Source organism: Phocoena sinus, chromosome 3 (genome assembly GCF_008692025.1).
Source record: "Phocoena sinus isolate mPhoSin1 chromosome 3, mPhoSin1.pri, whole genome shotgun sequence".
NCBI classification, from domain to species: Eukaryota; Metazoa; Chordata; class Mammalia; order Artiodactyla; family Phocoenidae; genus Phocoena; species Phocoena sinus.
This window is the reverse complement of record NC_045765.1, coordinates 114,967,622-114,986,605: the sequence shown is the minus strand read 5'-3', so window position 1 is coordinate 114,986,605 and position 18,984 is coordinate 114,967,622.

Below are 18,984 nucleotides of genomic sequence, written 5' to 3'. Positions count from 1 at the left end.
CACCCCCTCCCTGTCCTTGGAATGTACCCTCTGCCCACCATTCCCACTGTGGGAGCCATTTTCAAGGACACAAGGAGACCATTGTCTCCTTGGAGACAATGGAGACCAAGGACTCCATTTTCAAGGAGAGTAAGGTATTGCTAAGACCACCTGGATGGTGTACATGACTGAACCCCTTAAGGCCTCTACAAAAACTTTTATGGTTCTGGTGGGTGGGTGTGGAGATCTACTCATCTTGTGGCTGCCTAAGACAAGCCTGGTATATAAGTTCCCTTGCTTATTAATCCTGCCACCGACCAGTCTGGAATGATGTGCCTCTTTCTTCATTCTCTCCTTGCCCTGTGTGTAGGGGGGGCCAGTTTGTGAACCAATACCTCTTTATTTATTTAGTTCATCTTTAATTTCTGTAGCAATGTTTTATGGTTTTTGATATAAATGTATTATATGTCTTTTGTTAAATTTTTACGAGTATTTAATTTTTTGGATGCTATTATAAATGGCATTTTTTAGATTTCATTTTCCATTTATTTGTTGCCATTATGTTGAGATACAATTGATTCTTGTATTTTGGTCTTACATCCTGCAATCTGCTAAATTCACCTATTGATATAGTAGGTGTTTCATAGATACCTCAGGATTTTCTATGTAAACACTGATGTCATCTGAAAAAAAGTCTGACTTCTTCCTTTCTGATCTACATGACTTTTATTTCTTATCAATTCACTAGGATCTCTAGTCCAATTTTGAATAGAAATCATGAAGATGGGCGCTCTTGCCTGGTCTACATCTTAGAAGGAAGCATTCGGTATATCATTCTCAAGTACGATGTTAATTCTAGATTATTTTGTAGCTCTTTTTAGCAGATTAAGTTTTCTTCTATTTTCAGTGTGCCAAGAGATTTGATTATAAATAGATGTTGAGTTTTGTTAAGCCCTTGTTAAACAGAAGCCTACAGCATGCTCAGTTGATACTTTCTGAGAGAACCCAATCAGCTTAGTCTGATCAGTCTCACAAAATCTCCCCCAGAGCAACCTCTCCCTCTTGCTGTGAGAGAGCACAGACCGAGAAAGTCCTTCTTCCTGCCTCGTGTCCTTTCTTCTACCCCATGCTTTTCCAATGAAGGGTGCAGAAAGCCAAGCCCCCAGAATTAAGAGGATCCTTGCGTCCATCGGCAGTTCTCCAGAGTGAGGATTTGAACATCTTCAGGAATCCGCAGTTAGAGCTCAAATTTTTATATGTTGCGTATGGAGTTCACAAAGTTGAAAAATGGAACACAGCCAAAGCATAAGTGAAGCAAGAGGTGGGCAAGAAAAGCTGGTCCTTCGTTGCCGCACCTCTCGTTCTTCCTCTCCATGTCATAAAATCTCCTCTGCTTCAGCACCAACACCCGGCCTCCTCACACATTTCCAGAAACATACCCATGCGCGCCATTTTCACCATCTGTTTAGAAATGTAAAATCTAAATGCTTTGAATAGATTAGAAAATCTCTAAAATGCTTAATAAAAGTGCTTAGCTATTTAGCAGACGACTAGGACACCTTGTGAGAAAAATGCGGCTGGTACAGTACTGTCGTGATGCCCCCTCACCATCACAATTTTGCACCTGCCCATCTGCTCAGGCAATGCTGCTGACAGTCGGCAATGCACTCGGGTGCAGTTGGAAAAACCCACAACTTCCAAGCAGCTTTCACTCTTGCTTTCTCTGCATATGGCGCCTTTTTGTTTATTCTCCCATCCATTCCTATGGCTTCCATGCAGTCTTATTTCTTTTCCTACCTTGCCAAATGCTCACTTCTATTACTTCCATTTTCCAGTGACACGTGAATAGATTTTATGGTGCGTTCAAATGAGAAGACACTCCAAGCTGTGCAAAGAGTCAGGGTTAAGACGACGGAGGGGACCATTGTACAACCCACGGGGCCATGACTTTAGAGCGACGTAGCAGAGTTGTTAACAGCAGGTTCCGAGTAGGTCTACCACCCCCATTGCTGGTGGCTTTGTGACCATGAGTCACATTAAAAGGAACAGGGCTGGTTACACAATTTACAGGGCTCAATGCAAAATTAAAATGCAGGACCCCTTGTTCAAAAAGCAGGAAAAAAGTGTCACTAAAATATAAACATATTTCCTTTCTCCTGTGGTTTTGAGCATTACCTTCGGCAAATTATGCTAGTTTCCTCATCTGGTTGTAAGGTGGTGAGTTAATTCACTTGAAGGACTTACAGCAGTACCTGGTACACGACTGGCCTCACTCAGCTATGGTTGTGTAGTTATAGACATGTGGTAGGCAACCATAGGCTCTCAGAGATGTCTGAGGGTTCCTCCCTGTGCTCTGGCACCCACTCACGGCCAACTGGCTGCCAACTGTCAGCAGGAGGGTAGGAAATCGGACCAGGCATCCTCCCTTCTCATGGGCCTTCTGGTCAGCCCACTGAAGACAGGTGATTTCCTAAGGCACTGCAACCTCTTTGAAGGGACTCAATTAGTACCTGCATCAGAGGTGGGCAAGAAACTCTCCCCAGCAGAGTCACCTGATGAATGCTCGTGGGGCTTCAAATAGCAGTGGGGTTGGTTGCTGCCATGCCCCAGCCCAAGACGCCTGAGCTACACGTACTGAACCCCACCCCTCCTCGTGATGCGAGTGTGGAGGCCTCAGTGGTTGCTGTGTGGGAGTTGAGAGGTGGGGCAGTGTCCCGGGCACCAGGGAGGGAGCAGGAGAGTGGGTGGTGAGAACCCACTGATGGGGAGGTAGGGAGAAGGTGAGAGGCAGAAAGATGTTTGAGCTCATTCTCTAAGACCCTGGAAAGATGGTTGAGCTCATTCTCTAAGACCCTGGTGCATACTTCCTTGTCTCATTGGACTTCACTTACAAAATGCAAAGATAAAATTATAAAGAATCTTGAAAAAATGCAGACTGTTAAACCCCAAGTACGGCGCTCTTCTGAGCATGGGACCCTGTACAACAGTACTAATGACATACCAATAAACCAGCCCTTGGGGTAACACCTGAGGCAGAGTCAGGAGCTCAAAAATGTGAGCTATTAGTATTATCATCATGAACTTGGTGGTCTGTATGGGACACAATATACCTTACATATTTCAGGCATGTTTACGGATGTGGATAAGGTGGTGTCTAGGAAAGCAAAACTAAAAAGACTACTTGGTCCCAGGAGGGTTGTGATTCTTGGCTTCCCAGCAAGCTGCTGACCAAGACCAGCACTGGGTTTATGACTTCTCACTGACCCGGCAGCCAGTCAGTGTGGTACCTGCAATGATTTTAGTCTGATTTGGAAATGCCAGGGAAGCTTCATCTATTTTAGGTGAAGAAACATGAGTTTTCCAAAGTCGACTGCTCAAGGCAATCCGACCTCAGCTCCCGCTTGAAAAGCGGTGATAGGGTGAAGGTCTAGCCATCGTGGGATGGAGCAAAGCCTTTTCTGTGTTCTCTCGTTTATATCTGTAGCCTCCTTCGGCATTGCTGGGTGAGGTGACTTTGAACTGCTAATCTATAAAGCAAACATATCCTCTGGGAAGAACCACCTTGGCAGTAAGTGTCAAACTTTTGCTGGAAGCAAGTGAGCCTAGGTGAGGTGTCAGCACGCACCCTCAAAACCTCCAGACTTTGAGGGCCTGGCTTGAAGGACTCAGGCTTTCCACAAGCCTGTGCAAGTGAGTTCACATGCTTTCCAAGCGCGTCTTCTTAGCTGTGCTTCGACAATGTGCATTGCTCCAGCAGCAGCCCTCTCTCGCAGGCTTGAGCCCTCCTTTCTGTGCACACAGATGCCCATTCACTGTTGCCACTATGCTGGGTATGTTTGTTTGCACAGGCTTTTTGAATGTTTGGCCGGGATATAAAGTGACTGCTATCATTCGGGCAGAAGGATGGTCTTCCATATCCAGAAATCAGGCAGGCAAAAAAGGAAGCTGTCAAAGAAGAAAATCTGTGAAACACCAAGAATTCCCCTTTGAAGATACATGGGAAAGGGTATCACATGGGAGAGAATACCTGTTGTTTCCTACCCAATAATTCATTTAAAAATAATTTCCTGTCCTTGTAAACTCCCTCTTTATTTATTTAGCGGTACGCGGGCCTCTCACTGCCGTGGCCTCTCCCGCTGCGGAGCACAGGCTCCGGATGCGCAGGCTCAGCGGCCATGGCTCACGGGCCCAGCCGCTCCGCGGCATGTGGGATCTTCCCGGACCGGGGCATGAACCCGTGTCCCCTGCCTCGGCAGGCGGACTCTCAACCACTGTGCCACCAGGGAAGCCCCTAAACTCCCTCTTTTGAGAGAGTTGACATTTTCATGGTTAAGTTCCATGACAAATCCCCCTTATAACCAAAGGAGGCAAAAAATTCTGGTCAGCAAAACAGCGAGTGTAAAAAGATGCACAAGTCATTCTGTAATATTCTGAACTGAACAAGAGCTAACCGCCATATCTATAATTGAGCAATGCCAGTTATGTGCCAGGTACTGCTCTAAGTCCTTTATATCAGTGGTCCCCAACCTTTTTGGCACCAGGGACCAGTTTCGCGGAAGACAATTTTTCCACAGACTGGGGGTGGGGGGCAGGTTTCAGGATGATTCAAGCGCATTGCATTTATCGTGCACTTTCTTTCTATTATTATTACATTGTAATATATAATGAAATAATTATACAACTCACCATAATGCTGACAGAAGGCAGAGCTCAGGCAGTAACCAGATCGACGGAGAGCAGCTATAAATACAGATGAAGCTTCACTGGCTCCCCCGGCGCTCACCTCCTGCTGTGCGGCCCAGTTCCTAGCAGACCACAGACCGGTACTGGGGGTTGGGGACCCCTGCTTTATGTGAATTAACCTTACAACCAGATGAAGAAACTAGCTTAGAGTAAGTTGCCCAAGGTAATGGCAGAGCAAAGATTCAAACCCTCCAGTCTGTCTTCAGGGCACACCCTCTTAGCTACTAGGCCCAAGTTCAAATTCTATGATAGTGAAGAAGTTTCATTTAAAAACTAGGCTGAAGGAAGTATTTCTAAGCTCAACCACTATGACATAGAAATTATGCTTTGCTGGTCTTTTTACAACAGAGTTTGTTATTTTTATATATCGAATCCATTATTCACATAATGGTCACTCTTTATAAATTTAAGGAAAAACAAAAACAAAACACTGTATACAAATGAAGTTGCAGCAAAAGCTTAAGGCAGGATGTACAAATGTTTCCCCTCATCTCAGGAGGACCACTGGATGGTGCTGAACCATTTGACGGAGCAAAAGGGCTTAGGCCCACCCGATCATTCTAATTGCTAATTGCTTCACTAAGAACAGACTGTAGAGAATGTGGAAGGTGAAAGACCAGTGAAGAAATGATTATAATAATTCAGTAAGGAGATGATGCTGGCTTGGACCAATGTGGCAGCACCGGAGATGGTGAGAAATGGTTGAATTCCAGAAATATTTTTACATGAAAGCCAGTAGGGTTATTTGAAGGATTGAAGTGGGGTGTAAAATTAAAAGAGAAATCCCAAATGACTCCCAGATTTGGGACCTGAGCAATTAGAAGGCTGAAGTTGCCACTGACTGAGGAGAAAACCATGGAAGGGGCAGGCTTTGAAAGGGATTCTCAGGAGCTCAGGGTTGAATATATTAACGCTGAGTTGCCTATTTTAGCCAACCAAATGAGGAGGTAAGCTAGGAAGTTAGATACATAACTCTGGAGGTCAGGGGAGAAGCCCTGCCTGAAGATATAAATTTGGTACCTTTTTGGCATGTAGAAATATTTGACACTGAAAGTGCATGCTATCATCACTAAGGTGAATAATCTAGAAAAGTGTAGGCAGTGCTACTCAAAATAGGATCCGTTGATTAACATCAGCATCACCTTGTTAGATATGCAAATTCTTGGGCCCACCTACACCTATCGAATCAGAAACTCCTGGGGTGGGGTCCTTCACTGCAGTTTTGTGTTTTTTTAAGTAAATTTATTTTATTTATTTATTTTTGGCTGCATTGGGTCTTCGTTGCTGCACGTGGGCTTTCTCTAGTTGCAGCAAGCGGTGGCTACTCTTCATTGCGGTGCGCAGGCTTCTCATTGTGGTGGCTTCTCTTGTTGTGGAGCACGGGCTCTAGGCACGCAGGCTTCAGTAGTTGTGGCACGTGGGCTCAGTAGTTGTGGCGCACGGGCTTAGCTGCTCTGCGGCATGTGGGATCTTCCCGGACCACGGCTTGAACCTGTGTCCCCTGCATTGGCAGGCGGATTCTTAACCACTGCACCACCAGGGAAGCCCCACTGCAGGTTTTAACAAGCCCTCCAGGTGATTCTTCTGCCTATTAAATGTGGAGAACTGCAGAGTTAGAAATTAGGGAGCTAGAAGGAATCTGATGAGAACCAACCAGAAAGGAGAAGGAAAAGCAGAGTTTGTGGAGTTTTGGAAACATGCAGAAGAGAGCGGCCCACAGCATCACATGCTCTTGTGCACTGTCCAGTGGGTTCAACAGCGCGAGGCCACTGGTGACGTCCGCTGGTGACGTTTTGGGGGAGTTGTGTGTGGACACAAGCCTGACTGGATGACTCCATGGAGTTAAAGAGGATGCGTGTGGGGACGGGTGGGTGGGCGGATTGGAGACCATGGAAACAGGCCTTTGGAGGAGTTTTGCCTCAAAAGGTAAGGAAAGCAATGGGCAGTGTCCAGAGAGCAGAAGTGCAGTTAAGAAAGAGATTACTTTGTTTGTTTTTAAGAAGGGAGCTGTAATAGTATATTTTCATGATGTTGAAACCGATCAGGTACAGAGGCGGAAAGTGAGAATTCGGGCGAGAAGGGGAGGTTTGGAGGAGCAGTGCCTCAGAGTAGGTGGGGAGGATGGGACGAGGTGGCCGGCGGCGGGTCGGTGCAGCCAAGCATGCGCGCTTCCTGCACAGTGACCCGTGGAAGGAAGGTTACAGGGGCGGGACGCTGGGAGGTGCGGGGGACGCAATGCCGAGAGTCTCGGAAGTTCTCTTCTGCTTGCTTCCATTTGCTCGGCTGTCATCTGAGGGTGAGGATGGTGGAGGAGTGTGTTCATTGCATAGAGGGAGAGAATGACAGGACTGGGGAAAACGATATAACCGCCAGGCAGCGCGAAAGACCCGCTGAGGCCATTTGGTTTTGATAGACTTAGCCGTGATCAAAGCGGTCATTTTCTTTTTCAAAGAAGGCGCTCTGAAAAAATTGAAACCAGTGCACTGTACCGCGTGCGCACACAGAGACACGCAAACTCCTACCCACAGAATCATATACAGAAGAGGGAAGAAACATCAGAATGCCACTGTGGAAAAATTCTGACCATTGGAAACAAAAAATGGGCTCTGAATTGCAATAACGTAGGAAAAAAGGAAGGTCACTGGCCCAAAGGATGACCTGAAAGGGGGCATTTGAAAATGTTACCCAGATAGGCATGAAGTAGGGGAATGAGGAGGATAGTGTCTGTCCTCCTTGTCAGCCACCCCCCCCCCCACGGGAGGGTACCATAGACCAAGGCAGAGGGGAGAACTTAAACATGTGTTCTGGGGCATAATATGGGTGTGAAGAGGGAGGTGGAGGTACAGACAGGGGTAGCACAGGCGAAAGGCGGTCAGGATGTAGAAGAAAGAGTGGGACAATGGGTGTGATTGGAGGAGATACAGAATGGGGGCCTGGGCCCCAGCAGCAAATGCGTCCATCTGAGCCCTAGCTTCCCCTTTCCAAGCTGTGTAACTTGGGCAGGTTGCTCAGTTTCTCTGAGTCCCATTTTTCTCCTCTAAAATATGGTACCACGACAAGTAAAACACCTAGCAGAAAGCATGGCATATGCTAAGTACTCAGTAAATGCTAGTTACTATTATTATGGAGCAACAGGATTAAGGATGGACAAAAAAAGGAGAGGTAAAGAGAAAATATAAATATATTGAATAAATATATTTTAAAATATAAAACATATAGGGGGAAGTCAACGGAAGGAAAAGAGAGAGAAAAAGAAGAGAATTGGTGTGAGGAGGAAAAGTAAAATAGAATAGAAAATAATAGAAGTAAATAAGCAGGAGAGGAAAAGAATTATGTAGACAGTGAAAATGAGAAACATACCAATAAGGAAGTAGAAGGAGATGGGGGCTTCCCTGGTGGCGCAGTGGTTGAGAATCTGCCTGCTAATGCAGGGGACAGGGATTCAAGCCCTGGTCTGGGAAGATCCCACATGCCGCAGAGCAACTAGGCCCGTGAGCCACAACTACTGAGCCTGTGCGTCTGGAGCCTGTGCCCACAACAAGAGAGGCCGCGATAGTGAGAGGCCTGGGCACCGTGATGAAGAGTGGCCCCCACTCGCCACAACTAGAGAAAGCCCTCACACAGAAACGAAGACCCAACACAGCAAAAATAAATGAATTAATTAATAAACTCCTACCCCCAACATCTTCTTTAAAAAAAAAAAGAAAGTAGAAGGAGAAAAAAAGAATCAAAACGCTCTTTGTGCAGGATGAGGTCATTTCATACTGACATTAACAAGATTCTACAAGTCCCTTTCTGATGGGGAGAGGTGTAAACAGTTATCCAACTCATCCAAAGCCCTTGAGCAAATCAGCCATGCCACCAGACGGCACATTACCAGGAATCTGAGAGGGATGTGCTTGCTGGTTCCTTCTCTGGGTTCCTCTAAGAACCGAAGAGGCAGGCTGGTGCTCTGAACTGAAGGGGCCCTAGGAGACCTCGGACAGAAGGGTTTGCCAACCCCAGCACCTCGGCCCCAATTACTTTTTAACATGAACTGTGTGCCGCTTAGAAACTTTCTAAAGCTCGTAATAACATCCTAGAAATGTAAACATTTTCTCCTTCTTCAACCTTTCTGAACCTCTCTGAGCTTCATATCCATTTTGAACCCTCATTCCAGGGAGTGGCAAAATCCAAATCTCAGGCAATTCAGGTTTCCTGTCCCCCTGTCCTGGGATTTTGTCTAAGTCCCAGGTGTTCGCCGTTCTAAGGCCTTGGGGGATGGAGAAGTGAGTCTGAGTCCTCTTTTCAGGCTGACATTCTCTGAGATGTATGCTGTCCCATCCAAACATCTGACATCCATCCAGACAGTTCACTTCTCAGCCATTTCCTGCTCCTGGACATATGTGGCTGTTCTCCCACAATACTGGGGACCTAAGAGATGGTGGGGCTGCTCGAGGCCCTTCATTATTTCCTTTGCTTTCCCTGTGCTTTCCCAGGGACCGGGGCACAGGCCCCATGTCCACTGAGATCCTCAAACTCAGCTGGGACTTGACCAGTAGTGGGGAAGGGACCCCACAGTGACCCACTGGATTGGCATCTTCCTTCCCTCCGTCTGGGCCACTTTCCGTAGTCCTGGGAATAAGGGGTGGCACTGGAGGGACTAGAAAATAGCTCTAACTAATTACATATTTATCCAAATCTTTTGTCTGTGTCCTGGGTCTAGGCTTCTGAGAGGGAGAAGTCAGGAGTTTGGTGCCTTTGTCATCCTTGCTTGGGCCGCTGAGAGGCACCAGAGACAGGATGCCTAGGTGCTCAAGCATTGCAGAGATGGGTGAGTGTGGGGAAGCCAGGAGAGACGACAACTACCTCAAAATTATCCGCCCCACGGGGGATAATTAAAAATTATTTCTAAAGTTATTTCACCCTGAGTGATAAAAACAAGCACGCTGTCCCGTGTGCAGTGGTATTTGCACTGGGGTGCCCACACATGGGCGGTAAGGAGCCCACAGGCCCTGGAGGGCGGCAGGATGGTCCTGACGACAGGAGTCTGAGGCAGGAGACCCAAGCATGGAGTGAATATGCTCTCATATGAGTCCTGACATCTTGCTCAGAGCACATTTTCTAGTCCTGGGGAAATTTGCTTGTATGTTTCCACGTGATGCGGTCTACCTGGGAGGCCCCATCCCACTTGGCACTGTCCCACTTCAAAGGGGCCCTGCTTGGAAACCTCATTTCTCTTGCAACAGATGCTGGATTTCAGTCCAGATGCCTTAGACATTTTCGCAGTGTGTGTGTGGTGCGCTGGCTGGGATGGAAACAGAGCCAAAAGTGTTGAGAGCGTGCGTGAAGGCCCCTACACCATGCCTGGCTCTTCGAACGTGTTTGTTTTCTCCTAGAAACTTGGCTTGTGGCAGCCAGGTTACCAAAGTGGGGTGTGGTAGACTTGTTTCTGGATCCCCCTCAGTTTTCCAAGGGAAGCCCTCCTAAGCATCTTAGCGGAACTCTTTTTGGGGTGGCTCTGTTGGCAACAGCAATTTCAAACTTTCATCAGCATAACCATCAGCAGGGGAGTTGATCACTAATGCAGATTCCCAAGCCTCACCCCAAGATCCAGGGTGCAGCCCAAGAATCAGCATTTTTAGTAAGCCCCCCACGTGATTCTGATACAGGTATTCTCAGATCTCACGCTGAGAAACACCGTGATGGGGCCTCTCTGGTGGCCTTTCATGAGGCCAGTGGTAAGGACCCCTGGGTTTTGTGAAAATAAGCAGAAACCTCAACTAAATTATATTTGGGAGGTCAGAAGGGGGAGCTCTCATGCCCTGTGACTATAGCAGAACCCAGCAGGAAGAAGAAAGGCTTCCCCTTCTTGCCTGGCAAGAGCTCAGCCAATGAGAGACTGTCACAACTCAGCCAGTGAAAAGCCACTATTCTTCTAGCTCTCAGTTCCTCCAAAGGACTCTGTTTACTAGCCCCCCACCCCCGCCAGCTTCCTTTCCCCTCTATATAAGAGCCCTCTCCTTGCGGCATGGGGACTTGGGGGCTCGCCATGGGTACAGACCCTGAATTGCCATTCTTTGCTGATCCTTAATAAACCCATTTTGCTGTAGAAACAACTGGCCATCTATTTGTCAATAGTTTTGTATCTAGCCACCTGGCTGTCGCCCTCCTATAGTTAATTCCTAAGCCCAGAACCCACCTATTCTTGTTACTGAACAGCCAGGTGAATACAGATGCCTCCTGTACCTGCCCACCCCTTTCTGGCTAACAGAAAACAGCTCCTGGGTAATTGTGAACAGCATGTGTCCATGAGACCTCTGGAAACAGGTGTCTGGGAGCTGACGTAAATAAACAATGCAAAAGAACTTCCAGGGTTGCTTTTACAACTCTGAAGCACTTACTGGTCAATCTCACACAAGTTCAGATTTGCTCATAGACTGCCTTGCCTGTTTGTTGTTTCTTCTGTTTTTGTCTCTCTCCCAAAGTATAACTTCTTGGGAAGAGCTCACAATCATAGTTTTTTCTCCTACTTACCCCACAGCATCTGCTGTATAATTGGTATTCAACATAGGAGAAGAGTTTCTAATTTATAACCAGGTTGCTTCCAAAAGTTCATTCTTAAGTCAGATATTTGGATCTTGTTTCCCATTAGGAGAATGTTATAAAAGGTAATTATGTTCCCAGAGCAGTCCCTAAATGTTTATTTAACTAGCAATGTAGCTGAACTCTAGTTCCAATAGTATTACAGAACCTAAAATCATCTATAATACTGCTTTTATGGAAAAATGTGTTCCAGATTCCAGTGGGAGATGCCAGAACTCATTTTTCTGGCTACAGTTCCCGAACAAGACTTGACCCATTTGCAGTGAGGACTCGCACACATACACACTGGACTGGCTTTCTTGATGGGCTTCCCGAGGCGGAGAAGGGGTGGCACAAATTCCTGTTGGGAAACTGGAAAGGGCGAGGGGTGCTCGTGTCAGACACGCTTCCAGTAGGCTTAACTGAGTCAGGAGGAGGGATCTGGAAGAAGGTGGAGTTCAAGGCTGTGGGGCTGGAGAGTGGTCCTCACGGGAGGCTGGAGGGACCCAGAGGGCACTGACTCCCTCAGCTGCGGTAGCTGAGGCTGTCACGGCAGCCACCGCAGTAGCAGCACAAAATGTGGTGGCCACATTGGCCAGGGTCCCAGCTCAAGCCTGTAGATGTGCTGGGGGCGGTCCTGGCGTTTGGTTATTTATTGCTAAGTACGAACCACCTCAAAACGTAGTGGCTTAAAACAACAACCATCTCATTTGCTCGTGATTCCATCTGGGCTTGCCTGTGGTCCCTGCGTGGCTGCATTCAGCCGGCAGGGACGCTGGGATCTGGTCTCTGCTGAATGCTGAGACTACTGGACTCCTTCTCAGGTTTCAGGGAGTCTCAGGGCTTTTCTTGCTCGACGTGGGCTCTCCACGGAACCTCCGCACATGGTTTCTCCGGCACAGTGGCCGGACTTCTTCCATGGCAGTTCGAGATGCTCAAGAAGCAAAAACAGAAACTTCCAGGCCTTCTTAAAACTAAAACAGAAACTTCCAGGCCTTCTTAAAACTAGTCTGGCTGCTGGCACAGCTTCACTTTGGTTAAAGCCGTCACAGGGCAGCCCAGATTCACGGGAGGGGAACACACAAAGGCATGAGTTCCAGGAGGTATGCTTTGCTGTGGGCAGTTAAAGCAACAGACTGCCGTGGTCGGTGCTGTCCCATGTGTGAGAGGCTCCCAAACCAAGAGCATTTAGCTAAAGCTTCTCCATTACAATCACCACAGCCGCATTGCTGGCATTCCTAGAAGGAGCCTCGAAACAGTTTTCTTTACTTATATCTTTTCATGTCTAAAAGATAGATATTTGGCTGTAAAAATCCATCCTGTCACTTTGTCCTTCACATCTTCTCAGCCCCCTTTCTCCTTTCATAGACACAGCTACCTACTTTATATAGGCAGTGCTCTCAGACTTAATGTCAACACACCTCGGTCAGTTACAGTGGATTCTGATGTACATCCAGAAAATAGAACATAAAGCCCCGAAGTTTGCAAATGGCTGATTTTTAAATCGCAGATTCAAGGTCAACTGAAGCCGATTCAAGGTTGGCCCTATAATAATGTTCCTGTTAGATTCATGTACCTACCTGAGGGAGAGAGAAAGAGGTAGAGTTGGTGTTAGTGCTTTGGGAATTATGTATAACCCTGGCAGAAACAGACCTAGCTGCTTCCCCAGTTTCTCTTCTTCAGGTAAAACTTCTGTTTTATTTGGGGTGACAATATGCCCAGCCTCTCTTCCAGCAAAGTATGGCCAAAGGACTAAGTTCTGGCTAATGAAATAGAAGGGAAAATAGTGCCTGGGACTTCCAGAAACGTTGCTTAAAGGGAGCTGACTTAGCTGAGTAGGAACCCTTGGGTCCTACTTTTGTCTGCATTGTGGATGCAATGGTTGGATCTCCAGCAGCCATTTGGGATCATGAGGTGACGTTAGACTAGAAACCACACTTCAGGATGGTAGAGTGTAAAGACAGATGAACCCTGGGTTAGTGATGACCATGGAGCTTTATTCCAGCCCTGAACTCTAGAAATAGACATAGAGATCTAGATCAAGACGGAGGCAGAGAGGTTCTTGTTTAAGCCATTGTTACTTGATGTTTCCTGATATAAATTAATGTTATCTTATGTAGCTGGTCATAGCCCATTATGAGTGCCATCTGTTAGATGTATTATTGCATCAGAAAAATGATTAAGAACCACTTGTCAAGGCCATAGGGAATTCTCACCTGTACCATTTCTCAATCTCTCTCTGTGTTCGTTAGCTCTCTTGTCTAATTAATCCTTAGTGGATTGAGTAAGTGTTGCCTCTTTGGGCTTTAATTGTCCCTGGCAACCACTGATCTTTTTCCTGTTTCCATAGGTTGCCTTTTCGACCATGTCATAAAGTTGGAATCGTACAGTATGAAGCCTTTTCAGATTGGCTTCTTTCACTTAGGAACATACATTTAATATGCATGTCTTTTCATGGATTGATAGCTTATTTCCTTTTAGCACTAAATAGTATTCCATTGTCCATCCAATAAGGGTATACCACAGCTTACTTATCCATTTACCTACTGAAGGACATCTTGGTTTCTTTTAAGTTTTGGCAATTAAGAATAAAGCTGGGGCTTCCCTGGTGGCGCGGTGGTTGGGAGTCCACCTGCCAATGCAGGGGGCACGGGTTCGTGCCCCGGTCCGGGAAGGTCCCACATGCCTTGGAGCGGCTGTGCCCGTGAGCCATGGCCGCTGAGCCTGTGCGTCCGGAGCCTGTTGCTCCGCAACGGGAGAGGCCACAGCGGTGAGAGGCCTGCGTACCGCAAAAAAAAAAAAAGAATAAAGCTGCTTCAAATATCTATGTGCAGGCTTTTTGTGTGGACAGAAGTTTTCAACTACTTTGGGTAAATACTAAATAACTTGATTGCTGGATTGTATGGTAAAAGTATATTTAGTTTGTTTGGTTTTTTTTTTCGGCGCACGGGCCTCTCACTGCTGTGGCCTCTCCCGTTGCGGAACACAGGCTCCAGACGCGCAGGCTCAGCGGCCATGGCTCACGGGCCCAGCCGCTCTGCAGCATGTGGGATCTTCCCGGACCGGGGCACGAACCTGTGTCCCCTGCATCGGCAGGTGGACTCTCAACCACTGCACCACCAGGGAAGCCCCTATATTTAGTTTTGTAAGAATCTGCCAAACCTTCTTCCAAATTGGCTGTACAATTTTGCAATCCCACCAGCAATGAATGTTTCTGTTGCTCTGCCTACTCTCCAACATTTAATGTTGTTGTTGGTCCAGATTTTGGCCATTCTAATAGGTATGTAGTTGTTTCCCATTGTTGCATTTCCCTGGTGACATATGTGGAGCATCTTTTCCTATGCTTATTTGTCATCTGCATATCTTCTTTGGTGAGATGTCTGTTAAGGTCTCTGACCCATTTTTCAATTGGGTTGTTTTAAACAACCCAATTATAATCTCAATTAACTCAACAATATTGAGTTTTAAAGGTTCTTTGTGTATTTTGGATAACAACTTTTTTTTTTTTTTTTATGCGTTACGCGGGCCTCTCACTGTTGTGGCCTCTCCCGTTGCGGAGGACAGGCTCCGGACGCGCAGGCTCAGCGGCCATGGCTCACGGGCCCAGCCGCTCCGCGGCATGTGGGATCTTCCCAGACCGGGGCACGAACCCGTGTCCCCTGCATCGGCAGGCGGACTCTCAACCACTGCGCCACCAGGGAAGCCCATGGATAACAACATTTTATCAGATGTGTCCTTTGCAAATATTTGCTCCCAGTCTATAGCTTGTCTTTTCATTCTCTTGATATTGTCTTTCACAGAGCAGAAGTTTTTAATTTAATGACATCCAGCTTATCAATTATTTCCTTCATGGATTGTGCTTTGGTGATGTATCTAAAAAGTCATCACCATACCCATGGTCATCTAGGTTTTCTCCTAGGCTAACTTCTAGGAGTTTTATAGTTTTTGCATTTTACATTTAGGTGTGTGATCCATTTTGAGTTAATTTTGGAGAAGGGTGTGAGGTCTAAGCCTAGAGTCACATTTTTGTATGTGGTTGTTCAGTTGTTCCAGCATCATTTGTTGAAGAGACACTGTTTTGTTGTATCTGTGTTTCCCTGTATCTATCCCCATTGATTAGCACAGTGCCTGATAGAGAATATATATTTAATATTTGTTGAATGAATGAACGAAACTCCAAACTTTCCCTGAGGCTGTGTGCTGAGTCTGAAATGCCTTTTTCCTTTCCTGTTTACCATTCCATCTCTGTGCTGTACAGCTTGTGTTCACCAACCCCAGGGATGAGCCAGATAACCTTGGTGGCCAAACTCCTGTTAGAACATATGAGCAATACTTGCTGAATGAGTGATGTGTTTGTTTCACGTCTAAAGCATTGTTTCACTTGGGCTCTGTAAGAGCAAGGGGCAGAGTCTCACCGGAGGGGGAGGGGTAATTTGCTGCAATTGGCCATTCTCCTAAGGCACGCAGAGGTGGGCATACAACTTGAATCAGGGCAGGGGGAAGTGGGATGGAGGTGACTAGAAGAGATGGCTACTCAAGCAACTGGAAAAGAGGGATCTTGTCTCGCCATGGAGGAGACAGGGGATGGGGAGGCCATTCCCAGAAAGCAGGAAATCAGATGGCAGCCTCTCTATGAACATATGAGCCAAGAAGCAAAAAAACTATTTGGGTAGTGATGAAATCTATGGCCCAGCCAGGTAGGCATCTGTGATGGGGCTGTTCACCTGGCTTCTCCCTTCTTCACTCATATCTTCGCTGTAGTAGTTAAGGGACGGCTTAACCTTGGTGTATCTTTATGTTTATTCCTGTAATAGCGTTTTCCCTTCTTTTGTTTATGATTAAGACATTTTATTTCAGGTTTTTGAATTACGAAGGTAGATACCCACTGTAGCAATTCAAATAGTAAAACTGAATAGTCCCTCACCCCTGTTTTATTTTTAACTTAGGACTTTATGATAAAAAGACTTGAGAGTGATTGGACCCATACTCCAAAGTACAAGCCAATGTAATTTAGATATTATGCAATTAATGAAACGGTACCTCCTGAGTCCTATATCAGTCTCGAATCTTTTCTTACTGAGGCCAGAGGCAACTTTTCACCCATGTGGCTAAGGGAGCCATCTTTGTGTAGGTCTAGTCTGGAGCCTCTTAGACGTTCCATGGTGATTTTGTCTTGAGCAATCTTGTCTGTGTGGAATGTCTGCTTCTTGTTTCAGTGTCCTCATAATTAAATTTTACTTTTGGCTTATAATTTGTCAAAATGCAGGTTTTGAAGACTATGTCTTTTTGAATTGATTTATACAGAAGATTCTGCTTCTTTCTAATATGTTCTGCAAAATATTGACTGTCACTCAGGGATATAGTGGCTCTCTGTTTCTCTAACTCAAGGGCTCATGGTTATTTTACAAAAATCAGCATTCTCTGTCCTGGTACCATTTTGAAGCCCTGCCCATGGGAGAAGCCTTTAAATACTCATTGGTTGGAAAGAGGCTCTCCCTAATGCAACTTTGAACTAAAGAGGGAGCAATACATCCCTAAGGGCCAGGCTGGTGGGGAAGAAAGTGGAACACATGGGCCACCTTCCTCCCCATAAAGAGGGTCTCAATGAAGTGTTAAGACCAGGAATGTGCGCACACGTGTGTGTGTGTGTTTGTGTGTATTATTTCTAAAGAGATTGTTCTTTTGGAAGCTTGTAATACCTACCACTGCTCCTTATACCACAACATGTACGAGTTTTGCTTGTTCATAATGTTAATATTTTTATAGATGTTTGTTTATGTTTGTGTCCAAATATGGTTTGCCTGCTAGTATATATTTCTCTACTGCCCATCTTTATGAGTGCTATCTCAGGTTTAAAGCTGTTAGAAATATAACTGTGTCTATACCGTTAATTTGTCTGTTATATAGCACAGAGCTTCCTATAAACAGGGTGTTTAAAAATGAATTTCACTGATGATAATTTATCAGCAACTTCAGTGACAGATATGGAGATGGCTTTTGAGCAAGAGTGGAGGTTTCAGGCTTCCCTGGTGGCGCAGTGGTTGAGAGTCCGCCTGCCGATGCAGGGGACACGGGTTCGTGTCCCGGTCCGGGAGGATCCCACATGCCGCGGAGCGGCTGGACCTGTGAGCCGTGGCCGCTGAGCCTGCGCGTCCGGAGCCTGTGCTCCGCAACGGGAGAGGCCACGGCAGTGAGAGGCCCGCGTACCGCAAAAAAAAAAGAGTAGAGGTTTCAATATGGCTTCATGGCTGGGGTTTCTTCCTTCAGGAGGTGTAGGCATTTTGGAAACAGACAAAAGCACAACGTTAAAAAAAAAAAAAATGTGGCTACACTTTCCAAAGGGTCAGTTGAACTAGAAGGGAGCGTAAGCATCTCACACTGATTGGGGCTGCTGCTGCTGAGCACAGCGACCTCAGTTTTTTCCTTGGAGGAACCTGGACGTTTCGTGGAGATACGCACATCTGGATAGGCTGCGAGCCAGTCGTGTAAATAAGAACTAGCCCCATGCTCCTGTCCAAAGAGAAATCAAAAGAGGCTGGTTGAGATTTGCTGAGCAGGTCTTAAAGGAGCTGGACATCATCTGTCTTTCCTTGTGCTTACCTTTGTTGTTTATTTGATTTCTTTTCATAGGAAGCTGTATCATCACTCCAACATGTGCAAAAACACCAGCCCTCGGGTCTGACCGTATTTACTTCTCAGCTCTTGTCATACAGTTAGAGCTGGGAAACGAGTGTCGAACATGTTATAAATCCCTGTGTGCTAAACGCTGCACCATCAACAGAGGTGTGGCAAAGTCTGGGACTCAGGATGGAGGGGCTTGTTTGGGGCTGTAACCTCCATGGAGCGCCCCGGCTACACTTTGAACACTGGCTGTAACCCACAAAAAGACGAAGTAACATTTGCTTTGTGCTTTGTTGCGTGTCAGAAATTATAATTTAGAAATTATTATCAAACATTAAAACACAATTGAGGCTTCTCTGGTGGCGCAGTGGTTGAGAGTCCGCCTGCCGACGCAGGGAACGCGGGTTCGTGCCCCGGTCCGGGAAGATCCCACATGCCACGGAGTGGCTGGGCCCGTGAGCCATGGCCGCTGAGCCTGCGCATCCGGAGCCTGTGCTCCGCAACAGGAGAGGCCACGACAGAGGCCCGCGTACCGCAAAAAAAAAAAAATAATAATAAAAAAAACACAATTGAAAATCCAACTCTTCCCACGTGTGTGAGAATGTGGACTAGTTTTCTCCACTTTGAGTCTGTCAACTTTTTCGTGTATTTAAAAATACATTTATTTTTAGTTTCTTCACAGCTTTCTTTCAGAGATTAGCTAGCTTTCAGATATCATTTTCTCCAGGTGGCTTCTAATCTTGCAAACTCCCAGAATAAACTCATCCTGTAGTAATTAAGGCCGTGAAAGGAGATGGTAGCATCTCATCTTCACCAAGTTGTCAGCTTCTCTAGTAAGAAAACCAGTCTCAAAGGCAGCCCACTCTGTGCTATGTTGACCTTTTTGAAGGAACCAAGATGTTCATCATTGAATTATTATCCCCTGGGACCACTGTTTGACAAAAACGTTTTAAAAAGGAAAATTGGTGTTTTCAGGGTCAGTTCTCCAACCTTAAACATCATTTTTTAGTCAGTATCAAATCCCCTTTAGAGATGGAAGGTGACTTCATCAGCGACCCACTGAGATTTAAGCTCAGC